Below are 22574 nucleotides of genomic sequence, written 5' to 3'. Positions count from 1 at the left end.
AGCAATTGTGATAAAAACTGCATGGTATTGGCACAGTGACAGACAGGTAGATCTATGGAACCAAACTGGGAATGGAGAAATTTACATGTAAATAAAAAAAATAAAATTAAAAAAAAAAAGTCCAAGAGTGTTGTGAAGTGAAATGCTAGAGAAGAGACTCAAAGAGCTACCTGGCTGAGCATCACTAGCTGGTCTGTGTGAAGGGTCTCCCACACATTTCTTTCTTGCTTCTTGCAGTGTCACTGGGAATGTGGGAGCATCATGACCTCAGGACTCATCTATTACAAAGGAATGAGGTTGTGGCAGTCTCTACCCCCCAGCCAAAGCTGCCCAGAAAGCACACTGTAGCCTTAGAATCTGAACCCAGACCCAGCACCAATGCTCAGACTCATACCTTCCACACCATTTGAAGAAAAGTCGAACAGCTCCTGGGTAAACATTTGGAAAATAGTCTCATACTGATTTAATTGTGAAAGGTGAAGATGCAGCAAACACTGATTCCCTTCCCCTCCAAGTCTTTTATAACAAAACCCAAAAGCCACATGAAGGTCACTTTCCATTTTCAAATGGAGATATCTATATGCCTTAAAGTTAGATCAATCTATAAATTGGAAAGCTAGACAACGTTAAAATACAAGTGAGGTGAGCACAGGGTATAGTGGTACACTCCTGTAATCTCAGTATTTGGAAGGCTGAGGCAGGAGGATTGATAGTCTGGGGCCAGCCTAGCTACATAGTGAATCCTGGACCAGCTTGGTCTAAACAGTGAGAACTTGACCATTCAAACAGCCAAGCTGAACTGGGCCGAGCTGCAGCTCAGTTGGAAGAGTGCTTGCCCAGAATATGCAAAACCATGAGTTTTCTCCTTAACATCTCTCCTTAACCAGGGGATGTGGCGAATGTCATTAATCTTAATGCCCTTGGAGGTGGATGAAGGACTATCAGAAATTCAAGGTCATCCTCATCGACATAATGAATTCCAGGTCAGCTTGGGACACATGTGACCCTGCTTCAAAAGACAAACCCAACCCCAAACAAAACAAAACAAAAAACCCCAAACAAAACAAAATACCCTCAAATTACAAACCGTAAAAATACAAAATACGAGGTAGGATATTTAAATAACATGAAGAAGTATTTTTAGTGTGGGTGAGAAGAGCTGTTCGCAAAGCTGCAAGCATAATGTGATACCGTCTCTATAAAATGTTTTTATATGCATCTGGCTCTTAGAGGAAGAAAAGCTGCCATTGTGCTGTGTGCATGCCAAGCAGGCTCCCAGTGATGAAGTCAGCTACTGATATTCACTGTTGTGAGATAGCCTGTCACCAGTGGCAAACAGAAATGGCATCCTGATTCTCTGTATGGAGAGATGCCAAGGTCTTCCTGCCACAAGCAGTGCTTAACCTGTCACTGCAATCAAACAGCCCAAATGACAGCCTGACTTTGTCTGTGCCATTCCCACAGGATTCTGGATCTTCCTCGATGTGAGTGGTCAAACCTTTTAAACTCCTTTTTCTTTTCTCTTTTTTCTTTTTTTCTTTTTCTTTTCTCTTCTTCTTCTTCTTCTTCTTCTTCTTCTTCTTCTTCTTCTTCTTCTTCTTCTTCTTCTTCTTCTTCTTCTTCTTCTTCTTCTTCTTCTTCTTCTTCTTCTTCTTCTTCTTCTTCTTCTTCTTCTTCTTCTTCTTTGCTTTCAGCTATGCGAATGAGGATCTTTCTTATCTGGTTGCAGGGCTGGAGGGAAGCCATTCTCTCAGCTGTCTTCATTAATGATGGATGTAGTGGTCCACACATGAGCTCCTTTTTAGTGTCTGGGGTCTCAGAAGGTTAGGGGATACTGGAAGTTGAAGGATGTTACAGGGGGATGCTGCAGCGGGAAGGATGCTGAGGCCGGGGGATGCAAGAGTGTGGTGGACGCTGGGTGGCAGGCCACTCTGAAGGGCAGCAAGGTGCTGGAAGTCCAGAAGTGCCGGAGAATGACAATACCCCGAGTCCCGGCCCATTAACTGTTCCTACCCCCGTGTGAGTAGCACTTGAGGCTTTGTGTTTTGATTAATTAATAGGAGTCAGCCTGCCCAGTTAAAATACATGAAGGACACTTCAAGGTTTCCTCTCCTCATCCGCAGCACTTTGTACTCAGCGTGGCGTTGGGGGAGGAGCCTTGACCTGGGGATTCCCCAGGTCTTCCTGGAATCTTCTGTGTAACTCTGAGCAAAGCTTTTAAGCTTTTTAAAACTTTCTTTCATCATCTATAAAATGTGTCTAATGACACTCAGCCAATGTGATCTTTAATAAGACTAAGGACGTGACAGCGCTAGCCCAGAACCTAGCCCATGGGAATCTCTCACCGTCTGGGGACCGAAGACTTGACCTCGCGACTCCCTGGGTGGGGCTGACGCCTCTGGGTGGATGGAGAGGATGCCTCCTGGCAGTAATCAAGATCTGCCACTAGGAGGAGCCCGAGCTCCATGATTGATTGTTTTCACGGCCTTTCCCAAGCTTGGCTGCTGGCTTCAATCCCTGCAATACTTAATTTATTACTTAAGAATCAGTGCCCGGGCCTGGCCTGCCTTGCCTTGTCCCTGGCATTTTTTTTTTTTTGTTTGTTTCCTGCCTAGTTCCTTTTGGGGCACTTCTTGTTGGCTTCATATCTGTGCACATGACGTACATTTGACTGACAGTCAATGTGCCTCTTGGTGAGAAGGCATCTGTCCTTAGCTATGGAAAGTGAAGCAGGCCCAGGTTCATTAGCACTCAAGGAAGACATTTGTGTTCCCAAGTGTGCTGGAATACTTCTTTGCTGTCTCAGAAGACACATTCTCGGCTCTTATCTTTTTTTTTTTTTTCCTTCCCCCTGCTGTTTCTGATATGTCCCGGGAGCTCTAGTGATGTATATCCAGTTCACAGGGCTGAATTTGAGAACTGTAAGGGATCTTGGGATCTAGGATCTTAGGTTTTAATTTTTCATCAGGGAAAACAAGATAACCAGGCTGGGCATTTTCTTTTTTTTTTTCTTTTTAATTTTTATTGGTTATTTTATTTATTGCTCCTTCCCAGTTTCCCCTCTACAAACCCCATTTCCCCATCCCCCTTCTTCTATGAGGGTGCCCCCCCTGCCTACCCACTCCTGCCTCAGCACCTTAGCATTCCCCTACCCTGGGTCATCAAGCCTCCACAGGACCAAGAGGCTCCCTTCCTATTGATGCCAGACGAGGCCATCTTCTGCTACACATGCGGCTGGAGCCATGGGTCCCCCCATGTGAACTCTTTGGTTGGTGGTTTAGTCCCTGGGAGCTTTGGGGAGGGGTCTGGTTGGTTGACACTGTTGTTCTTCCTATGGGGTTGCAAACCCCTTGAGCTCCTTCAGTCCTTGGCATTTTCTAACACCGTTCTAGCACTGACATCTTCCCACTTCCCAACAGAAGGCCACGCCCACAAGCCCAGTTCTCTGGCTCACACAAGTTGCACAAATTCCAGTTTTGGAAGACCCATCGCTGTGATTTATGGGTATGTGGGTGGCAATGTAGCCCTGGAAGCCACATAGAGGCTTTCTCAGAGAGTCTAAGTCTTGCTCGGTTCAGCTGAGCATGGCAGGGGCTCGTCAAACACTCTGGCAGTCCTTGGCTTTGGGGGTCTGTGGGTCTCCTGTGCAGTCCGGTGTTCTCTGGGCATTTACTTCATTTGTTAGGAGTGGTGAGAGCACACTGTCAAAAGGCAATGGGTAGGAGCATAATCGTGGAAGCCTGAGGTCCAGCCGCCAGGATAAGCACACAGGCTTCTGACATTTGACAGGCACTTGGTATTGACTTCAGGGAGAAGGCTCAGGGACAAGAGAGAGTCGGGGGCACAAAAGTCAAGTCCTGAACAATGCATTTTAGAAACCGATGGAGGCATGTGAGGGAAGGGTTGGAATGCACTGGGTACCTGTCTTTAAACACTGCCCGTCTTTGGGGAGGATTTTGAGTGGGTGAGTGCTTGAAAAACAGTTAACACACAACCCAGGTGCGTTACTCTGGTGGACAGCTTCATGGGACCATCTCTGCTGGCAGTAAAGATTGGCACCATGCCAAACAGCAACTGTCAGTAGCATACTGACCCAGCGTGAGTCCCTAGGCCCGGCCCTGGCTTTTGCTTCCATTTATAAGTCCGTCCCCTACGATGAAACATAGGAACCTGTCCTAAAAGATGCCATCCCCAGCGAGCCATGCAGGCTGGGGCTGCCAACCTTGTAGGCAGGGCATGGATGACATTCTAGGGAGGTGTACCCAGCCGCAGTTTTGACAAACCAGGGTTTTGGGGCTTAGAGTTGCAGTTGGCATACAATAGGAGCTCAATATTGCTTCCTAGCACACTGTGGCAAGCTGAAGTATAACTGGGTTGTGGAGGTTATGTGCCTAGAACCACAATCAGCTGGAAGTGGAGACATGATGAGCTGTTCTGGTGGTCTGGGAAGACAGGAGACACCCCCAAAACTTTATTGGTTCGTTCCTCCAGCCAGCAGGCTTTGTGGTGTGTGTGTGTGTGTGTGTGTGTGTGTGTGTGTGTGTGTGTGTGGTAAGAGGAACCATGGCAGTCACCCTGAACTTAGTCTTGTCCCTTGGGTCACATGGTCAGCCATGATGGTGACACTTATGATGTCGTTGCCTCTCTCATCTCCATCCATCATTCTTCCTTCTTCTCGGGACACCTGGGAGCTGTCTTCAAACACACCAGAAAAGGGCGAGAGATCTCTTTACAGATGATTGTAAGCCACCATGTGGTTGCTGGGAATTGAACTCAGGACATCTGAAAGAGTAGTCAGTGCTCTTAACCCCTGAGCCATCTCTCCAGCCCTGCTAAGACATTTCTTAAACTCGAGTTTTGTCAGCCGGCGTTTGCAGGTCTCAGCCTTGTTCTCCAGGGCTACCTGGGCTGGAGAGTTCACTCAGAACAAGAATGCTATCAGCAGAGTGTATGCACTGAGCCAACCGTGACAAGTGCAGAGTGCCTGTTTTCTTATCCCCTTACCATGAAGAGATGGCCAGCTTGAATGTTCATAGCCCCCAAATTTCAAAGGATTCTAATGAAAATTAGAGCACACAAATTCACTTAGGCTCAATTTTGTTTTTGGAAGCTCCTGGACAATTTTATTAGCGTCTCAGAGAAAAACAACAACAGGGCCGGCATGCTTTAAGTCTCAGCAGCTGCAGGGAGAGACAAGGGGGAGGAAGAGAGAAAGGCATGCTTTTGGGTTAGGCACGAAGTTTAGCAAAATGGCAGTAGGTCAGCACCTGTGTAGGGAGAGAGTAGGGTGCTTCGGAGGAAGGCAAGCCCCAAGTGTTAGAGGCTTTCTTTGGCTTATATTGTAAAGAAAGAGAAAAGGGGGGAAAAAAGAGGAAAAGTTATGCTTTTCCAAACTAGGACACGGACCGAGGACAGACTCATAGTTTTGTAAGCCACCTCTAGGCTTAGCTTTTAATGGGGGTGAGGGTGAGTGGGGCATGTGTGTGTGTGTGTGGGGGGGGCAAGGCTTAACTGTCACTTCTGCCTTGAGATAGAGAGCCATGTAAACCTGTACATGAGTATAAAACAAGGTCTGAATGGGCCGAGATGCAACAGTCCTGGAAACAGGGCAGCATCCTGCAGCAAGACAATGTCCTCAGAGTGCAGCTGGGCTTGACCACACGTTTAAGCAAACCAGTACGAGATGTCTTCATGGTACCATTGCATTCTTCTCTTTAGCTATCATGGACATTGACCCCAGTGCCTTGTGCATGCTAACCATTTATTCACTCTATCACTGAGCTACGCTGCCAGTCCCACAACTGTCTGTTAGTAACCACTTGTCTCCCTCAGAGTTAATCCTCTAACATGGCCTGGTCTTGAAAGGTGAAGGGGTCAGCCAGGGAACGGAGGAAGAACAGACACACAGACACTAGAAAGCTGCTATCAGGCTGGCTGGGTGAACCTTAGTGTAACTGTGCCAATAATACAACTGCACTCTGGGTCCTTGGCACTTTTATTACGCCCAGCACAGAGGGCGGGTTTAGCTGGACTATAGGAGGCCTCTGTAGGTGAGCAGTCCCAGGCTGTAAACACACAGGGGGAGGAAGCTGCAGTTGCTAGCTTCTGCACACACTGCCCAGTGTTTGCACTCGGACCAGAGGCAGGCCTTGCCATTCTTCTGAGCCATGGGGCTTGTGAAGTGGGAACAGGGGAGGTAGGCACATGCAGGCTCCTGCTCACTAGCAAAGGTTTCCTTTCTGATTCTGTCGTTGTCTTTTTCACCTGACTGCCTCCTGTGTTCTGCAGTGTGATCGTCTGAGATTCTGTCCGTCAGTTGGTATCATACTTTTCTGAGTGACTGAACACCCATTTAAAGAGTCCTTGCCTGTGCCTGCATTTCGAAGCATTTCTCCCACACATCCCTACTTTCCGGAGTATTTTGGGCCTTATATTAGGTCTTTGATCCATCTGGAGCTGATTTTGTACAGGTGAGAGGTTGGGATCTAGTTTACTTTTCTATGTACCGACATTCAGTCTTTTGTTTATTTGTTTGTTTGTTTAAATTCTCTCATATATGACATCTTAATTGTAATTTTGCCTCCCTTCCCTCCCCCCTCCCCTTTCCTCTGCTCTATTGTAGCCCAGCTCCACCTCCCCTCAGCAAAAAGCAGGCCTCCCAGGGACATCAGCCAAACACGACATAACAAACTATTGGAAGACCAGGCACATATATCACACCAAGGCTGGACAAGGCAACCCAGGAGGAGAAGGGTCCTGCAAGCAGGCAAAAGAGTCAGAGACAGACCCTGCTCCCACAGTTAGGAGTCCTACAAGAACACCAAGCTACTCATCCATAACATATATGCAGAGGACTTAGGTCAGACCCCAGGTCTCTGTGAGTCCCCATGAGTTCCAGTCAGTTGACTCTGTGGGGTTGTGCTCTTATAGTGTTTCTCACCCTCTGCTTCCTCTGATCCCTCCTCCTCTTCCTCCTCTTCCTCCTTCTCTCCTTCCTCCTCCTCCTCCTCTTCTTTCTTCCCCATAGGATTCCCTGAGCTTTGCCTAATGTTTGGGTGTGAAACTCTGCTCCCATCAGTTGCTGGGTAAAGTCTCTTTGATCTCTCTGATGGGGATTCTGCTAGGCTCTGGTCTCAGAACTCTCTGCAGGGAGGCCAAACTGTAGGTGAAAGGTTTTGTGGCTGGATGGGTAAACCAATCCCAACACTTGAGGCCTTGCCTGGTTACAGAAGATGGCTGGTTTAGGTTCTCTGTTCCCCATTCCCAGGAGTCTTTTTCTAGGGTTACTCTTGGAGATTCCATGGACTTTCCATTGTGCTACATTTCCACCTTGCACCCGAAATTTTCTCCAGTATTTTCTCCCTCTCCCCGACTTGATCTCTCCTGTTCCTAATCCCACCCACCCCAAGTTCACTCATGAAGTCTATTCTCTCCCTTTCCTAGGAAGGCTGTTTTGTCCTCCCTTAAGCCTTCCCTGTTACTTAGCCTCTCTGGGTTTGTATACAGTAGCATGATCGCCTTTTACTTTACAGCCAGTATCCACTGGCTGTCTTTCTGGGTCTGGGTTACCTCCCTTTGGATGATTTTTTTTTCTTGTAGTTCCATCCATTTGCCTGCAAATTTGATGATGTCATTTTTTTTTTTTTTAAACAGCAGGGTAATACCCTATTGTATACATGTACCACATTTTCTTTATCTAACTTTGGTTGAGGGACATTTATGTTGTCTTCAGTTCCTGGATACTATGAATAAAGCTACTATGAACATAGTGTTGCCAGCATCACTTGTTAAAGAGGTTGTCTTTTTTTTTTTTTTTAAAGATTTATTTATTATTATATTTAAGTACACTGTAGCTGTCTTCAGATGTACCAGAAAAGGGCATCAGATCTCATTACAGGTGGTTGTGAGCTACCATGTGGTTGCTGGGATTTGAGCTCAGGATCTTCGGAAGAACAGTCAGTGTTCTTAATCACTGATCCATCTCTCCAGCCCCAAGAGGCTATCTTTTTAACCACTGTATCTTTGGGTATCTTTACCAAAATAAATAAATAAATAAATAAATAAATAAATAAATAAATAAAAAAAATCAGGTGGCTCCATCTCTGTGGGTTCAGAATGTGTCTTCTGTTCTATCCACTGATCAGTGTGTCACCATTTGTGCTTATTCCATGCTCTTTTGATTATTATTGTTCTGCAATATAACCTGAGATCAGGTGTGGTTATTGTTCCAGCATCTGTCTGTGTGCTCAGTATTGCTCTGGCTGTCTGGACCAGAGGCAGGCCTTGCCATTCTTCTGAGCCATGGGGCTTGTGAAGTGGGCACAGGGGAGGTAGGCTCTTCTGTGCTTCCTTATTATTTTTGATAGATTTTATTTTTATTTTATTTCATGTATGATTTGCCTGTATGTATCTAAGAATACCCCATGCATGCAGTGTTGGTTGAGACCAGATAGGGATCAGATTCCTAGAACTGGAGTTACACGTGGTTGTGAACCAATGTGTGGGTGCTGAGAACCAAACCTGGGTCCTCTGGAAGAGCAACAGGGGCTCTTTTTAACTGTTGGAGCTATCTCTCTAGCTCCTGTATATTAATTTTAAGTTTTTTTTCTGTACCTGAACAGAATAACATTGGCTGCCCCTAGAGATGCTGGAGGGGTAACTGCTGTGTCACATGTGTGTCAGGAGGTGACAGAGAAGAGAGAGGCTATGTCTACATTCAGTGTTCTGACCTGTGAACTTTTGAATGATTAGTAGTCTAATATTCCCTGAAAAAAGGGAGCCTGAAATGACCACCAGTCTGGTGCCAAGTAGACCTGGGCAGGGTCCCAGGGTGGGGAGCAAGCTAGATACTAGAACAACCCTACCTGGAACCATGGACCTGGGTGTGAGTGAGCCTGAGACAGATGACCCTTGCAAGGAGCCACTTTTGTGGGCTGAGCCAGGTGAAGGAGCAAAGCCAAGATGATCTCCAGACTGGTGCCATGGGGCCCAGACAGTTAGCCTGAGATGCTCTCAAGTCCTGTGCCATGCAGACCTGGTAGGGGGTGGGGGGCAGAACATACTCAAGATGACCCTTACTTGGCACACAAACAGGGCATAACACTCCTGAGACCACTTCTGAGAGGACCCCAGACACCCAGAGATCCCAGATGCCACTAAGAGGAGCAAGTAAGTGGTGGAGAAATGGAACAGAAAGAGAAGCCGAAGGACACGTGCACAATGAAGAAAGGCAGACTTGAGGGTAGTGAGGAACGGCTTGATGTGAGTAGCCTGTGATGATCTCTGCTACCAGTGGGGGCCACACCTGGGTCCGAGGCCCTGCAGTGCAGGGTCTGTTACCATCAAAGGCCAGGCAGAAGTCCCTGTCTGGGTTGCAGGGCAGGGACATTTTGATGCCTGAGGGCTCCACCCATCTCCTGGGCATTGTGAGAAAGCTGGTCCTGGGGGCAGGAGAGCAGGAGAGCTGGCCCTACCCCTCACCAGCTGCAGCACTTGGGAGAGCAGGCCCTGCACCTCACCTGGGCAGCACAGTAGAGCTAGCCTGAGGTAGGGGTTGCAGGTGAGCCATCCCTGAGGAGATGCGGGACAAGTGTCCTTACCTCTTTTTTGCTGGGTGGTGTCATGGATGACAGAGAGGTGCCTTCCTCCCCTTTCTCATCCCTCAAGGTCTATGGGGAGAGCTGGCCTTGGGGTCATGAGAGTGGGAGGATTAGCCATGTTCCTCACCAGCTTCAACACTTTGGAGAGAGAGCAGGCTAGATCTGGCTCTAGTTGCAGGGTTTGCTGATGAGCAGGCCCCGAGGGGGTGGGACAGGGGGAGCCAGCAGAGTGACCAGCTCAGATACTTCTCAGGCCCAGATTCAGGGCTTTGAGTTGGCTCACCCCAACATGTATCCCATTGATGTACCGCTGGAGTGCATGAAGGGATTGGTCCTACAGATCCAAAGCTACAGGATCTCTGTGACACAGGGTAACAGTAGGGTATCTGAGAGGAGTCCCAGTGAGGTTCCAATATGGAGAGTAGCAGAAGCGAGAGGCCTTGTACCAGACCAATGACTCACTGCAGTGACCATTTGCAAGGAAAGTTGTGTGGACAAAAGGGTGTACTGTGGGACACCCTGTGACACACTACAGCCTCCATAATGACATTTTCCCCTGTAAGTTGCAGTGGAGATTGCAAGGGTGGAGGATGGGTACAAGGAGAGATGAGCAGGATTGGGGTGCAAGATCTGAAATTCACAAAGAACCAATACAAAGTTTAAAAATAGAACATTAGAATATTGATGAGTGAATGAAATTTGTAGTTTACTTTTGGCATTATAGCCTTCTTCACAACATTATATTTTCCAATCTGTGAACATGGAGGCTCCTTTGATCTTTCAGTGTCTTCTTAAGTGTCCGACCTAAATGTTTTTAAGGTTTTCTCTGTGAAGATCTTCTATTTTCTTGGCTAGGTTTTATGTCAAGATCTGAGTGGGGTTGTTTTTCTGATTTATTTACCAACATGTTTGTTATTGGCATATAGCAAGAGCACTGATTTTTGTATGTTTGTTTTTTTTTTTTTTTGTATTCTGCCACTTTGCCAAAAGTATTAGTCAGATTTAAGAATTTGTTGGTTTAGTCCTCAGACACTTTTCTGCCTTCAATTTCTTTTTGTATCTATTTTATTTTTCTTCTCTTGTCTTATTGCTCTAGCTGTAATTTCAAGCACTATTTTTAATAACTTTGTCTTGGTCATGATTTTAGTTTTGGTCAATTTCAGATTTGATAGCTATAGGTTCATTGTATCTAGCTGTAATCATGTCGAGATATGTACCTTCTACTGGCTCTTTTAGAAGACCTTTCCCCAGCATTTCTATCTCCTTAGTGAATTCCTCCTTTAAATCATGTGATGACTTATTTTATTCAGATGTTTCCATTCCTTTCAATCTAAGAGTTTATCTGTACACTCTTTGATTCCTTTGAACATATTTATAATCATACTTTTGATTTTTTTCTGGCTTGGGATTTCGTTTAATTCCTTCTCATCGCAGGGTATTACTGTGGGGATAGTAATTTTTTTGGGAGAGTCATGCTTCCTTGACTTTTCTTATTTTTTATTTTTATTTTTTTGCATTGAGATTTATGCATTTGTGATCAGGTAAGACTAGTTTGAATTAGATCTAAGTTGTGGCTTCTCTCCATTGGACTGGGGAGTCTAGCTAGGTAGTTAGACTCCATAGCCTAATGTTTGGGCCAATTCCTTAGTATTACCCTAGAAATAGAAAGTAGAATACTGTTCATGGAAACAATCCCTATTAGCATGATGTTAATGAACACAATAACCACTATGATAATACAGTAAAAATCTGTTAAGTAACAACCATCTCTTTGACTCCAATCACTTTAAGAAGTAAATCGGCTTGGTGGGCAAATCCATTTGTTGCCAAGGCTGCTGCCAGCTTAAGTCCTTAGTGGTGGAGAGACCTGACTTGTATAAACTGTTCCATGATTTCCAGATCTGTGCCCTGGCACAGGTATTAGTCATTAAGGATATGAGTGGGATAGAAAAAAACCAGTAAGGATAGTGATTAGTTTTGTGGTAAAAAAAAAAAAAAGAAAGAAAAAATGGAAGAGGAGAAAGTAAGTAGAAATGGGAATAGCAGGGGAGAACATGAGCAAGACAAGGCAGCTCTGGCCAACGGTAGACAGAAACCAGAAAGGGGAAAATGTAATCTAAAGGCCCAAGACACAACCCCATTAGTTTATAACTTCCCTAGTAGTCAAATTTTTGTGCTGTGAGAGGAAATAACTTTCTGTGCTGGCTTGTTGGTAATTAAATGTGAAGTTTCCAAGTTGCTGTATATTACCCGAGTGCTTTCTTTCTTTATGATGGAAAAGGAGCAGCCTAAAAATTTGAGTTCTGTTATCTCTCATTCATGTGACTTCTAAGCTAGCTTAATTCAGCTCTCTGAGCCTTAGAACCCCTGTTTGCAGAGTAAGGGGAGCAGTGCAAGAGACACAGAAAGGGAGGTGCTTGACTTCCTTGACACAGTGGGAACATCGGATAGACACTGTGATACATGTACATTGAGATACGTGGACAGACACCCGATTGATGGATAGAAATAGCCTCGGACAGACAGAGACTAGTGAGCAGATGGAGACTGTAATGGATGGATAGAGAATGATGGATGGAAGGAGATTGGTGGATGGAGAGTGTGAAGGATAGGAAGCAGATATGATGGGGAGCAGTGTCTGTAATGTAGAGAGACTGTGAAAGGATTGTGATTGTGATGGATAGACCAGTAGACAGATGCAGGCTGTGGTGGATAGTGATTGTGATGGGCACGGTGATTGTGGAACCTGGGAGAAGGCTTTGATGGAGGAGTGGAATTGTGGTGGACAGATAGTACCTATGATGGCTGGATTCATGATGGAGCCTGTGAGGGATGCATGAAGCCTTATAAACAGGCGGCTATGGATAGAGACTGTGATAGATAGAGGCTGTGATGGATGAAGATTTTGATGGGGTGAGGGCTGTGATGGACAACTGGTGACTGTAATGAATGGATGCTCTGATAGCCGGATGGAGGCTGCGAGGGATGAAGGAAGACTGATGAAGATGGAGACTGTGGTAGATGGAAGCAGTAGTGGGTAAGACTTTAATGGGGATTAAAGCCATCCTAGGTAGATGGGGTTATAGTAGATGTGAGGCTGTTATATGACCTTTCTGGGATGTGAAGCTAGACAAATGTCAAATTTACTTTGAACAGAACTGTGGTCCCTCTGTGACAGACATTGTCTGGCTCTCTCAGTTCTTGTATTTTTGTAGGAATGACTTCAATTAACAGACACAGTTTGCACACACACACTTATTTAGTAAAGCAGCAGGTAAGTTAGTGAAACTGAGCAGAACACTTCAAAGAGACCCTGGAGTAGGCTGCCCTGAGTGGAGTGGAGTAGCACCCTAGTAGAACCTAGTATGTTCTGTGTGGTGAATTTCTGTTTGTTTTGTTGAGACAGGGTTTCTCCATGTAGCCTTGGCTGGACTGGAACTCACTATGTAGACCATGCTGGCTTTTAACTCACAGAAATACACATGCCTCTGTCTCTCAGGTGCTGGGATTAAAGTTACACAATACCATGACCAGCTGTCTTGTAGATTTTAGGCACTTTTATGAATATTTAAGAAGTGAGTGTCATATTCATGGGATAAGATTTTTTTTTTTTGTCCCAAATCATAGTGGATTGGGTTTCTCTTTTAGGGAATTTCCTCCCATGATCTCTACAAAAGTGGAGGAGTGTCAAAACAGCAATGCAGGTGATCTTTGGATGACATCATCTCCTTTGAGACCAAGGATCCTTTGTTAGCATACATGTGTAGGCAAATGCCCAGGTGGCCTAGTTTCTGGTCTAGCGGAAACAGCTCAGCTGCAGCTAAGGATATCTAACCACAAAGGGGCACCTGACCTTCAGGTAACAGAGCTACATGATGCAACTGCAGTTTTCCTCAGTGACATCACAGTTAACTCCTTGTCTGGAATAGAGATACAAATATAGAGGGCACTTTGAAATTATATCCATTTAACAACAACAACAACAACAACAACAACAACAAAAAGCAGGAAGTTTATCCTTGGGGGTCTATGAGCTTTCTAACTATAGATGCTTAGCCAGATATATAGTATCAGGCATGAATCTTCTCCTATGGAGTAGGCTTAAATGCAATTAGAAAGCAATCATGCCATGATTCACTGATGGGCATATTTGCCATGCTAGTTGTTAATATAACTCACAGGATTCACCCTGGGTAAGACTATTGATGGCTTTTCTCCCTGAATAGCCTGCACAGAACCTTCTGATACTCTGAAAGCTTGTCAGCAGAGAGGAATCTTCTAGGTCATTGATTTCTCCTTGTCCTATGACCAAAGTATGTGGTGTCTTTAGCAACAGGGTCTTACATCAAGTTCTGGTGGTCAACCAAGAGCAATGGTGATAGTCCAATTCAAGGCCCTTGTATTTACTTTCCTCAGTGTCTCTTACTTTACAGTTTTAATCCTAACATTCTTCTTGATCATAACATTTGTTTTTACCATAACACATCTACAGGGATCTTGACTCTTGAGGGAGGAGTTGTGGGTTGCAAGATCTCTATCGGAAAGAACTGGGCATCTGCTATTTCTTTGGAATGATGGTGAAAAGACAGGCAAATTATGGTGCATATAATCACTCCAGACCTCCTTATTAACTAGGACTACCAGGACAGACAGTGAAATCACTCAATACAGCATAGATATTAAAAGTAAGGTTTGAGGAAATGGTCCCTTACTACTTGTTACTCATTGTAATCCTCACGGTCTACATTTATCTAGCACTTCTTGGAAAGCAGGGCTTTAAGAGACAATCATGTTAAACCTTTGAGCCCTTCCTACAAGGTGGGTATCAATATAATCATCCTATAAGTGTTAGGCTGATAAGAGCAGAGAGACCTGGCTTCCTACAGTCTAGCTGCTTCCCCAGGCATTGGCACTTTCTTCTGCTGGTGATGGCCCAGAGCTCACAGTCACCAGCTCTTTGATGTCCTTTATGCTTCTTTCTTTGCTTGGATCCTTCTTGTCCCTCTAGGCTCAGCCACAGACCCTCATTTTAGAAGTCTTTCTTGGCCTTTATTCTCATGGTGGTCTATGCTATAATCCCAGCATCCATAGGCTGAAGCAAGAGTTCAAGGATAGCCTGGGCTACATGTGAGACTGTCTCAAAAAAGACATTTCTTTGTGATGAACCATATTTGCCACACATGTGAGGGGAACAGGGAACTTTGATATAATTCCAGGTCTGCAGATTCCCACTTGCTCAAATTTTTCTATTTGCTTTGATGATACATCCCTTGGTAATGCAGGAAAACCTTCAGGCCACCTTAATCATGGAATCTAGTGACTCAATGCCAAAGAAAGTCATTATGCCCGAAACCTAACAAATTGTTCCTATTCTTTATGGAGGTGCCCGACGCTCTGTCTTGTGGCTGCCAGTTTCTTGGTAGATTCAACAGTCTGCACAGGAGGGGGGATTCCTGACTTGGAATACAGACACCTGGTTTCAGATCCCTGTCTGTCAAATGACAGGCTCTGGCTGAGTCTCATTTTCAGCACATGCGATGTCAGGGCTGGAAACAGAGATCCTCTAATAAGGAAAGGTAAGCTACCAAACCTGGTGTAGGATTTTTATTTATAAATAAAGTTTTATCAAGGCACAACCATGTTAGCTCACTTTCACAGTACTTTTTGTGTTTGTTGACATGCTACAGTGAGCTATATCAGAGGCCATGGGGACTATATTTACTATATGGCTTTGTATAGAAAAAATTCCAATCCCCCTTTGTTTTGTTTTTGTTAGTCAAGGTCTTGCAATGTAGCCCAGGCTGACTTCAAACTCAGAGCTGAGATTATAGCTGTGTACCACATTGCCAGCTAGTCCTTTTGTGTGTAGTGGATTAATTCCAGAAAGAGAAAGGAACTTTAAAACATCACATAAGAAAATTAAAAACAGGGCTGGAGAGATGGCTCAGGGGTGAAGAGTACTGGCTGCTCTTCCAAACGTCCTGAGTTCAAATCCTAGCAACCACATGGTTCACAACCACGGTGGCTCACAACCATCGTAATGAGATCTGATGCCCTCTTCTGGTGTGTCTGAAGACAGCTACAGTGTACTTACATATAACAATAAATAAATCTTTGTGCTGGAGTGAGTTCAATTCCCAGAAACTGCATGATGGCTCACAACTATCTGTACAGCTACAGTGTACTCACATATATAAAACAAACAAACAAATAAATCTTTAAAAACAAAAAGACAAAATGATAAAACCTTAGGAATGAAAAGATGAAGATTGAGAAATATTCTTCAGCAGTCTAGATAGATACTTACTTGAACTTGTCCACTGTTCAAAGGACCTTCCACTCTCTGAGAAAGGCCTAAATATGACAAGGGTTATCATATTTAAATGGTTGCAAGGATGTGAATCCCTTGGAGAATTTGTACTGGAGGAGGATTTGCATTGAAAACTCACAACGCCATCAAGATGAGCACCCACAGACCCACAACGCCCAATTGTGCTTCAGTTTTGAAGTAATCTGCCAGAAGTCACAATTCATCTGTAGTGAACTATGTTGGGAGCTGTGCTCATTTAGTGATAAAAACTTCTATCACATATCTTTGCATATTGGCAAAATGTGTCATTCAACAAATGGGTTGGTACAAACAACTTTTAGAGGATGCATGTTTTAGGCATGGCTAAGTTAGAAGTGTTTATCTGAAACTCATCAATGTCTGCACAAATCATACATTGCTTATAAATATGTATCCAAGGTCCCTTTGGTCATAAAAATGCCCTGACAATGTCTTTATTTTCTTTTTAATTACATGTATGTATGTATATATGTATGTATGCATGCATGTACACAAGCCATGACTCAAATGTGAAGATCAGGGAATAACTTGTGGCTTTTTTAAAAACAATATTTATTTTATTTATTATGAGAATACTGTAGCTGTCTTCAGACACACCAGAAGAGGGCATCGGATCCCATTACAGGTGGTTGTGAGCCACCATGTGGTTGCTGAGAATTGAACTCAGGACGTCTGGAAGAGCAGTTAGTGCTCTTAACTGCTGAGCCATCTCTCCAGCCCAACTTGTGGCTATCAGTTTCTTCTTCTACCATGAATGTCCCTGAGAATGAACTCAGGTCATTTGGCTCAGTGGCAAGCACATTTACTGGCTGAGCTATCTCTCTAGCTTGATACTCTTTCTATTGGGATATATTAAACATTTTTTTAAACTTTTAAAGTTTAAACTTTCATAACACTCTCCCTCTTCTCTTTTCTTCATCCAGTCCTTCATAAGTAAAATTCATGGCCTTTATTTCTTTAATTGTTTACATATGTGTGTGAGCATGTATAAAACTTCCTTAGTTAATATAATGCTATAAAGGGCTGAAATATATGATTTCAGAGCTGACCACTTGGTATTAGATAACCAGGGTTTTTTGGGGGAGGGAGAGGTAGGGTCTTCTTATGGAACACTATATCTGCTTTCAGAATTCCTTAGTTACCTGTTCTTTGTCTAGAGTTGAGGCCCCATGAGATTCCCTGCTTCCATGTTGGCATGTCTATTAGTATCATTCTTGTTTAGGTCATGTTTAGGCAGCCATGGTAATGAGACTTCATGGATCTCTTCTGACATTTCTAAGAGACAAATTCTCACAGCAAACTTCCTGTTCCTCTAGATCTTACAATCTTTTTACCCAATCTTCTGCTATGCTCTTTTAACCTTAGGTGCACGAGTTGTGTTGTAGATGTATCAGTTAGGGCTGGGCACCACATGATCACTTGTTCTGTGCATTTTGATGGGTTGTGGTTTTCAGAAATGGTAATAATGGTCTCGGTCTTTTGCAAGGAGACATTTCTCCAATGAAGGGTAAGATCTATATTTATTTGTGAGTATAAGAATATTATGTCATGTTGGTCCTTGTTTTAGTTCATTGGAACTACATCTTGGTGGAATGATTGGTTGTCTCTCTCTTTTTGGTATTATTTAAAGCTGGTTCCTCAGGAGGCTTTCAGTTCACAATTAGCTTGCATCTTCTGGGTCCTGTTTCCAAAGTCCCTGGTGTATCCAGTAGTAGAGACTTACTTGCTTCTGGGATGCAACCAAGGGCAACAGCAATAGACTAGATTTGGAGAGTGTCTTAGACAACCTTGGCCAACAATTCAAAGGGGCTTCTCATGCTTGGTATTATGTTTTTTTTGTTGCTAGTCTATGACTCTTGAGGGAGCATTGTCAGCCCTCTATTTGGATATTGAAGGCCATTACCCTCAGCATAGTCTGTCTCTCAGATTTTTTCCATTTGCTGATGTCATTCTTCTGCTGTAGTAGGACCCCTGTAGAATATCAATGAAGGAGGACAATCTTACCAGTTTTGGAAAGGTCTTGATGGTAGAGTCAGGGTACTGATATTTAGGGGTACAATGAGAAGTTATTCTCTGCTAAGTTCTTTTTCTGTCTTTCTGATTAGTCAAAGGGAATTCTCAAACATATTCTGGATGGTTCTTAGCATCTTTCTACTATGTATGCTTCCTTCTGTTTTACAGGACTTTCTACTATGTATACTTCCTTCTGTTTTACCGGAAGGGAGGGAGGGGAAGGAAAAGAAGAGTGGAGAGGAAAGGAGAAGGGGTGAAGGTGGGTGAAGGGAGCAGGAGAGAGATGGAGAAAGGTATTCCAGGCACCTAGGAATGCAGGCAGCACTGTCCACACTCTTGGGCATAATGGAAAGCATCCCTGCGTTTTCATTGTATTTATTTTAAGGCTGACTTTTTTTTTTTTTTAAGATTTATTTATTATTATATGTAAGTACACTGTAGCTGACTTCAGATGCACCAGAAGAGGGCGTCAGATCTCATTATGGGTGGTTGTAAGCCACCATGTGGTTGCTGGGATTTGAACTCAGGACCTTCCGAAGAGCAGTCAGTGCTCTTCCCCACTGAGCTATCTCACCAGCCCCTAAGGCTGACTTCTGATCTGGCCAGGGACAGCAGTTTCCATTCATGCTAATTCTGCTGAGTTTCCCTTAAAATCACTTTCAAGGAAAAAAAAGTGAGGAAATGAGGCAAGTTTTACCAAAAATTATTGTGCAAAAAATACAAAGGGCATGTGGGTGGCCATGAGCAGAAGAGAAGACATGTCCATGCGACTAAGACCAAAGAAAACAGTTTAGTTCACTGGCCTTATTGTATGGGACTGAAGCCAATGTCCAGACAGTGCTTGCTGTTGCACAGGCTCTGGTGTTGGGATCAAGGTTAGAACTCTCAACTCATGTTCTTTCTGCCACATGATCTAACTTGGCATTTCGGTCCTTCCTATCCATACACAGTCGAGCACTTGAGACTTTGGGCTTATTTTCTAAGAACAGTTTCTACCAATGTATCCTGCCTCAAGCTAGTCACTGTGGCACTGAAGGAACTCCCTGGAGTGCCAGCAGGCCCGCTTTTTGTTGTGGTTCTGATTTAATTTGTAGCTTACCCCCACAGCATCACAAGGCCATAAAACACCAACTCTGAGGAGAACAAGATTCTTCCTAGGAGAGGGGTCTCCTACTTAATAGCACCCCAGGAGACTTTCCTACCCTCCCACAGTGGGAAATTCAGCACTTTATGATGTTGATTGAACTGTTCATGGCAGTGAATGAAATCTGGGAGCCAGACAAAACACGTTGCAGTTGCAAGTGTTTGACTCATGCCTCCATGCCTGTTTTAGGTACAGAAAACTTGAAAACTTGAAGAGTGTCCCATTGTGGCTATTGCTTCCCTGTTACCTCAAGCTGGGAGATCAGGCAAAGGACAAGGGACTGCCTTTCGTTTTTAAATTCCTTCTCCCCCTCCTTTGTTTCTTTGTTTTTCTCTCTCTCCTTCCTTCCTTCTTTCTTTTCTTTCTTTCTTTCTTTCTTCCTTCCTTCCTTTCTTTCTTTCTTTCTTTCTTTCTTTCTTTCTTTCTTTCTTTCTTCATTCTCAGGAATAAAATCCAGGGCCTTGCATATGCTAGGTAAGTCTTCTGCTACTGATTATATCACAAACAATATATATATTATACTTATATTATACATAATATATTTAAATACATTTTTATTCTCTCACTGAGAACTTCATATGTATTTATAATGTCTCTTGATCACATCCACCTTCTCTCCTCACTCCAACTCCTTTCAGACATCCCATGTCCTTCTTCCAATTCCACATCTTGTTCTTTAAAAAATAACCCACTGAGTCTAATAAGCATTAGTGAAACGTGCACGGATGTGGGACTGTTCACTGGCACACTAGGGGTATAAATACGAAGAACACTGACTCTCCCAGCCATCATCCACTGCGAGTAGCTCACAGCCTAGTAAGCCCATTGATAACTTTCCTCCCCTGGCAGCCTTCATAGCACCACAAAGCAATCAGGTAGGGCCTTGGGAATCCTCTGCCATCCATTCTGGAATGTTGACCGACTTGATCATGTGCGGGCAGCCATGGGTGCTGTGAAAATTCATGAGTACAGAGGACACTGCCTTGACTCAGGTATCCATGGCCCTAACAATCTTTCTGCCCCATCTTCCATGATGTTTCCTGAGTTTTGGGAGAGATGAGGAATCGTGATATTGATGTCCCGTTTATGGCTGACCACTCTACAGACACTCTCTGCACTTCGGCTAGTTGTGATTTTCTGTATCAAGGGATCTTTACTACAAAGAAGACGTTTCTCTATTGAGGGCTGAGGGCTGCTCTACCCTTTGAGTATAGACATAAGTATTTAGGAGACAGTTTGATACCGTATCCATTTAGCAACATATTAGGAGTTGGCTTTCTCCCAGGGATACACGGTACCAGGCATGAGTTTCCTCCAGTGCAACTGGCCTTACACCCAATCAGGAAGCAGTCGGTTACTCTGATAACATTCATGGAAATATTGGACCCGTGGGCCTGCTTGTCAGGGTGGTTGTTATTTTAGCTCACAGTGTTCCTAACTGAGTAGGACTGTTGATAACTTTTCTCTCCTTGTAGCCTTCATAGCACCAGAAGGTGAAAGCTATCTGACAGGGAGGAAGCTTCCTGGTCAGTAGCAACTTGATTTCCTCATGTCTTGTGACTACAGTGTCTGATGTCTTCAGCAATGCGGTCTTCTTATAGAGGTCTGGTGGGCAAGCAGGAGCAATGGCAGTAGCCTGTGCTATTTTGAGGTCTCCGGGACACCTGGCCAACAACTTGAAGGGACGTATTCATCTCTTGTTGTCAGGCTAAGCTCTTAATCTTTGAGACAGAATTTCTCTAAAGTGTCCAAGGTGGGCTTGAACTTGCTAATGTAGCTCAGGCAGGCCTTAACTTTACAAACATATAAGTCAAATACAAGGGAGGGCCCATGGCTATTATTATTATTATTATTATTATTATTATTATTTAAAGATTTATTTATTTTATTTACATGAGTACACTGTAGCTGTCTTCAGACACACCAGAAGACGGCACCAGATCCCATTATAGATGGTTGTGAGTCACCATGTGGTTGCTGGGACTTGAACTCAGGACCTCTAGAAGAGCAGTCAGTGCTCTTAAACTCTGAGCCATCTCTCCAGCCCCCGACTATTATTAGTTTTACACTGGCCTAGCTTTTATCCTCAAATGTTTTTGTTTGCCTTACAAGTATACACAAATACCCCTAGATGGTATTGAAAAGCCTTTGGTTGTGGAGGAATAATGCATGTATGGTAAACCGTGCCAGCCTTCTATGCATGTAGGATGTGTGCTGACCCACGTATATACAGCTGCTTCAGAGTTCTGTGTTTTAAACTTTATTATTAGCATGTGAATGTGTATGTCTGATAAATGTGTGTGAGCACAGGTGCACCCTTTGTGTCTCTGTGAGAGACACTTGAGAGAAAGAGTCGAAAAGGAAGAAAGCTTTAGTCTGGCTTCCTGTTTCAGCTGCATTAATTCAAGCTTAGCTGGATCCATTACTTTGAGTCAGTAAGGAGGCAGAATCTTATGGTGGACAGAAAGTATATGTCAGGGACTGTTCATTTCAAGGTAAACAGGGAGCGGAGAGGGAGGAAGGGGGGAAGGGACTTGGAAATAGATGTAACTTTCAGAGGCATGCCCTAGTGACCTATTTCTTCTAGGTAGCTCTGTCCCTTAATGTTTGTGACACCTCCCTAAAGAGCAGCACTAGCTAGGAGCCAAGCCTTGAACACAGGAGCACATGGGGAACAGCTTCAATCTGCATTGGGCTATGCAGTCCGGGTAGGATGACGACTGTAGGTCTCAGACCTGAGCCTTCAGAACCTCAGACCTCAAAAGTGTGGTCCAGGGAAAATAAAAGGGAAGTGTGGCTTCTTCAGAAGACATGAGAAGGTCATGGACAGGAGTCTGGGAAGTCGGTAAGGGGTTCGTGAGGGGTGGCTGATGAGCCAAGACTGTTTGCTTAGGGCCAGCGTGGTAGAGATGTGGATGCCCCAGACTTGAATCCTGATGAAATCAGGGAGCAGAGGCTTCTGTAACCTTTGGTGTCAGTCTGCTTGTGGCAAGGCCAGAGGAGTCTTTCAGTGTGATTGGCTAATGACTATCCCCTCCTACCTCATTCCCCAAGTTCCTGGCCTGTGAGTGCAATTAAGACGCTCAGCCCTTCCAACCCCAGGCTCTGCTTGTTGACACATCTTGACGGCATCCCAGGCATGTGGAACATGGACAGATGTTAACTTGCTCTGAAAGCCAAGCAGAGGAGAGAACACAGGCTTTCGCCTTGAAGGGAGAGACGCCAGACTACATAGTTCCTATGCATTTTTGACATGCTACCAGCTACACCTGAGCCAGTGGTTGTCTCCAAACTATGTGTCTGCTTGCACAGCACATGATGATACCTGTTTTCAATAGTTGCTATTCCAAGGACACAGATGACTGTTGAATTGGGATGATTGGTGCAACAAGGCAGCTAGTGGGGGGTAGTAGGGAGCCAGTTGGGGGAGTCAGTGGGAGATCAGTGGGAGGGGGTTCAGTGGGAAATC

General features: G+C 44.3%; 1 long non-coding RNA gene and 1 other non-coding gene across 5 annotated transcripts in view; both read left to right on the top strand.

The window, feature by feature from the left end:
- The window catches only part of LOC116096037, a 53126-nt gene that overhangs the window by 6709 nt on the left and 23843 nt on the right, over positions 1 to 22574 (top strand). The window contains exons 1-2 of one of the 4 annotated variants that reach the window (XR_004120809.1): positions 3340 to 3504; positions 6289 to 6470. The exons of 2 other annotated variants lie outside the window; for them this stretch is intronic. This is a non-coding gene — a long non-coding RNA (uncharacterized LOC116096037). Of the gene's footprint in view, positions 1 to 3339; positions 3505 to 6288; positions 6471 to 22574 lie in introns of those variants that run through there. One more of the 4 variants, XR_004120808.1, reaches the window with a different exon arrangement.
- LOC116097306 lies at positions 8632 to 8763 on the top strand. Its single transcript, XR_004121349.1, has one exon. It is a non-coding gene; the product is annotated as a small nucleolar RNA SNORA17 (small nucleolar RNA).

Source organism: Mastomys coucha, unplaced genomic scaffold (assembly GCF_008632895.1).
Source record: "Mastomys coucha isolate ucsf_1 unplaced genomic scaffold, UCSF_Mcou_1 pScaffold18, whole genome shotgun sequence".
Classification (NCBI taxonomy): Eukaryota; Metazoa; Chordata; class Mammalia; order Rodentia; family Muridae; genus Mastomys; species Mastomys coucha.
Note: the sequence above shows the minus strand (reverse complement) of the source record. Positions and strands in the feature narration are given on the sequence as shown.